Below are 5,359 nucleotides of genomic sequence, written 5' to 3'. Positions count from 1 at the left end.
TCACACCAAAGTGGTGATGTCAGAGTTACCCACAGCCACCCTGTGGTGATGAACCAACAAACCGTTAACAGCAGTGTTTAAGAACTAATTACACATTTCCAAATGGAGTGTCATGATCAATTGATGCCATCTGTAACAAAAGCCAGGAAAGGTCTGAGTGTTATATGTTCGTTCATCACAGAAACAAACGTAGCACACATCACAAGACCCATCAGTCTTGTGGTCACACTCAACTTGGCCCTGAACAGATACTCCACAGCAAAACCTGTAGAGGGAAAAAACTAAAAAGCAAAGTCAGCCTCCAAAACACATGTACCATACGTACATGTGTAACAGGTTTGATTTGACAATTCCACTTTTAAAGTAAAAGCCTATAATTGTTAGATTAACATATTTCAGCTTTCAGTGCACATGCGACACAGATTTTTTGCAACCAACACGGATGGAAAAACTGTTAAACTATATTCTAACAGAAATTCTCACACTTCCTCCTGCCAGCACTTGATGTCTCTTGATGTCGATGGACATTCTGTGCAGAGGTAGACAGAGTGATAAACTGACACAAAGACATCTCTGTGTGTAATGACATTATGACACTATTAGACTCCAATGTTGTGACCACAGATACACTAATCGTACAGACATTTGGTGCAGGGATACTGATGTGACGGACGCTTCCCGTCGCATTTCATTGCGATTACAACAGCAAGCACCAGGTAGATATAAACAATGAAGCCAGCAATGCTGATTGTGGATTCAGGATCATTGTTCACCATTGGAGGGAAAACAGTCCTGCACCTTCACGTGAGTACTGCTCATCATTCGATAGGGCTATGCAAAGAAACACCCAGGCCCCTATCTGTGGCCTTGGGTGAGCTGTGGCTGCACCTGTTGCTCATTCACTTCAGCCTTGTTATATAAAGGGAGCATCAAACCTTGGTCATACATCAGACTCAAATTCACTGTTAGCACACAGGTAGAATTGCGTGGTGTATTCATCATGACCCAGATTTATTTGCCACTACACTGTCCATAGGGGTGCCAAATGTTTTATGCAAATCGAACAGAAACACAGTGATGATGATTTTGAATGTTTTATGACATGGCTAACTTCCTGCTACACGGGGATTACAGCCAAAAATAACACAGTAACAAACAACGCAACTACAACTGCCCAAAAACTTAATGAATTCCACACAAACACACAAAACATGTAATAAGGCAACTCACTAACAAACTGCTAACTGTATATGATCTACTTATCTCACCACTGAACGTAATACGTTGTGTATATACATGGGAACTATACATTTGTACTGTGAGGTCACTGACGTTACTGTGTGACGTCATTAAGCCTCCTTTCTACTCGCGCGAGACTCCGCAGCTAACGTGCATGACGTGCCCCGATTAGCTACCGAAGCTAGCGCTACTTAGCTGTTTCATTATCTCACATTGATAACCTTGTTGACATCAAAGCACGCCACTGACTGACATCACCCAGTGTGCTATCTGGTTTCCTCTCGCCCGCTGTAGGGCTGATGGCTTCCAGTGGGTTGACAGCTGAACGTGAGCCCCAACGCTGCTGGAGTCCTGGATACACAGCCGCTAGCTTGGCAGTAGCTTAGCTTGTTTGTTAGCTTTGCCGAAAATGCACAATACACTTTTACAATCTCAACGCAGTGCATTTAATTTAAAACAGCGATGCTACAATAAAGTGTGATTCATAACATCAATATGACTCTTACCATAGCGCATTTACAGCAGTAACGTTCCTGTAAGCAGTTGGAGAGACGGCGTGGGGGGGGGGGGGGGGGGGGGGCTGACGAACTGCTCCGTGCACCCTTGCGTCACTCTCTGTTGTTCTTCTCCCGCCCCCCAGCCAATCAGTAACCGAGCAACTTGACGTTGCCTCATGACTGACGAATAAGAGGTCGAATACAACCATAGACATATAAAGAGTAGACGCCGCGTCGAACGCTGCTACCTGTTGGCGCTGATGAGAATTGGGGCGGCCATCTTGGGGCGGTCACCCGTTCCACTCAGTGTAATCTGTTGAGAAGGCGCGATTAGGTGTCAGCGCATTTAATCAATCGTAACTCTGATATAGAAACTGATTTTCACGCGGTTTTTTTTGCTGTAAACGTCATACATTATAGCTATGACACAGGACACATGGTCCGGTGTATTTTATTCATTATAAATGGATTAACAGTAATAGAATATTCTGATGTATGATATATGTTATGTATGATAGGTAGCCTATTTTGCAAACACTATAAACACAACAGAAATCATATAGGCTCTCTCTTTCTCTCTCTCTCTCCATATATATATATATATAGTATATATATATATATATATATATATATATATATATATATATATATATATATATATATATATATATATTTACATACACACACACATTATAGATACGTTTATATATCAGAGAATATGAAAAAATATATAAATCATATATATCTATCCATATATGCAATAGATACATTTATATATCAGAGAAAATGAAAAATATATAAATCATGTAGAGTATCAATTTGATTCATATATATTATATATATATACATTTATATATCAGAGAATACGATAAAAAATATAAATCATATATATCTATCCATATATGTAATAGATACATTTATATATCAGAGAAAATGAAAAATATATAAATCATGTAGAGTATCAATATGATTCATATATATTCATATATAATATATTATATATATATATACATACATTTATATATCAGAGAAAATGAAAAATTCCACTTCCCACTTCTTCCTCACATCTTTGTCTTTGGGAAACCTTCAAAATGAAAGAAGGAGATTTGGTCAACACTTTTTTTACAAAGGAGGTCAAGCTTACTTTTTCCTTCAAATTTCTTACAACAGGTCTTCAACAAAACATCAATTTTGATGCATTTCTGTTGATAATGAACCAAAGCTGCTTAAATTGTGAATAAGCATGTTTGCAAACTATTCTACAATCAGATGATCTGTTGTATGTATTATTAAAGTAACACAACGTAGCATTTCGACCTTAAAAAAATGTTTCTAAACTAACTGGGGTGGTAGAAAACTGATTTGTAAAAATTGATACATATGTACGGAAAATCGTTACAAAAGACAACAAATAGTAATGTTAAATCTTACTTGTGAAAAGTAATCCCCCGACTCCTGTTCAATAAAGTCCGGCGATTAGAGCAGGAATAAGTTGCGCAATGCTGCGGCATCTTTTCTCCCTGCTTCTCAACTCAAACTTATTTATTATTCTCTTTTCTTTCTTCGTTCTTCTTCGTTCTTCTTAGTAGTCTACATTCATTCAACTCGGAGTAGAATGACCGCCCCAAGATGGCCACCGCATTTCTCCCTGCCCGGCAGCCGTTGCGGCGTCTACTCTTTATATGTCTATGGATATAACGGCAGACAGTTGGTTTCCTGCAGCAGATGTACATTCTAAACCCACAACGATTGTAGCCAAGCAATGCTGTAAGTGTTAATATATAGGATCATATGGTTAGGTGTGTATATTGTCAACTGTTTAGGGAAAATATTTCGTGTGAATAAGTTATTTTGTCTTGTTGCTGTTTTGATTGTCAGTTAAAAACAAGCTAGGTTGTTAGCCATTCTTTGATTTACCTCAGCCAATTGATTAATATAAATCTGTATGTTTGTTTTGCAGTTTTTACCACACACATATTGATGCATTTCAAGTTTCAATACAACGGATGAAAAGCCACTCTACGCCTCTGTCATCTTTATTGAAATGGAATGAAGATTGAAGTGGTTAGCTCGATGTTTATTTTGGTTCAGCTACAACCAAGAGAGAACATTACAGTAAAAAAGCAGACTTTCACAATCTGATGTGGCAAGATGTCATCACACCATGGAAGCAAGAGGTCCACGGTGGCAAGCAACACGACGTCGTCTGGAAGTGTAGCCCGGGTTCGGGCCAAAGCAGAGGCTGCCAAAGTAAGAGCTTCATACGCCGCACAGGAGGCTAAATTAAAAATGGAAAAAGCTGTCAGAGAAGCAGAAATAAAGGTGGAAACAACCAGAATTGACACACAGTTGGAAGTGTTAACACTACAAAGAGAAGCAGATGCAGCAACAGTAGAAGCACAGGTAATGGAAATGGCAGTCAACCGTGATGTCTGAAGTTGGGGAAAGGGAATCAGAAAGAACACATTCGGAGAGGGCTAAAGTGGAACGCACCCAAGATTATGTTCAAGAGCAGATTGAGCTAAAGAGTCATCTTCTCTCACAACACTCCTTGCCGCAATCTGTTGTCCACTCACCTGTTAAAAAATCACTCGACGGCTACATCACAGAGAGATTACCAGTACACTTACCTGATATGGGAGATGTCTCACAACAGCTTTTGTTCAACAATAGCGAACCAAATTCTGAAGAAAGCATGCACTTACCGCCACCAAACCTACCTGATCCTCCTAAAATTGGAGATTAAGTCTGGAGTTATGAGACCTACATTTACCGTACATGCGGATAAGCCATCATATGTCCCCCAATGTTTTCAACCCGCTGCCACGCCAAATCCAACAGAGCCATTAGCTCAGTATCTAGCTCAACGAGACCTTGTCAGCTCGGGACTGTACCAGTTTGACGATAAGCCAGAAAATTATTGCGCTTGGTACTCATCATTTGTCAGCGCAACCAGCGAAGTTAGACTGACACCAATCCAAGAATTGGATCTCATGACCAGATGGCTTGGGAAGGAATCTGGGCAACAGGTGAGATGCATAAGGTCAGTGCATGTTATCAACCCCAGTCTCGCTTTAACCAAAGCATGGGAGAGACTTCGTGAGTGTATGCTGCCCCTGAGGTAATAGAGAAGTCCCTTTTTCAGAGATTAGAGGACTTTCCAAGGATTTCAGCTAAAGACCCCATAAAACTACGTCATCTTGGGGACCTGCTTCAGGAGATTCAAGGTGCCAAGGAAGATGGATACCTCACTGGCCTCACCTATCTGGACACTTCTAGCGGAATTGGTCCGATTGTGGAAAAGTTTCCATACCAGCTTCAGGAGAAATGGTTGACATCTGGAACGCGGTACAAAGAACAAAATGGCGGCCGCTTCCCCCCATTTCACTATTTCTGCAACTTTGTGAGCCAGGAAGCCAAAAGACGAAATGACCCAAACCCTAACCCTAACCCTTCGAACAGTTTGGCGTAGAGAGTGAAACCTTCCCATACCGTCTCAGAACATGCTCTGGTATCATTGAGACGTCAGGAAGGAAAGGAGAGGGATTACAGATTGAGTCATTGGATGGAAAAGTCCTCATCTCTCTTCCACCACTCACAGAGTGTCCCAATATCCCAAACAA

Source organism: Acanthopagrus latus, unplaced genomic scaffold (assembly GCF_904848185.1).
Source record: "Acanthopagrus latus isolate v.2019 unplaced genomic scaffold, fAcaLat1.1, whole genome shotgun sequence".
NCBI lineage: Eukaryota > Metazoa > Chordata > Actinopteri > Spariformes > Sparidae > Acanthopagrus > Acanthopagrus latus.
Note: the sequence above shows the minus strand (reverse complement) of the source record.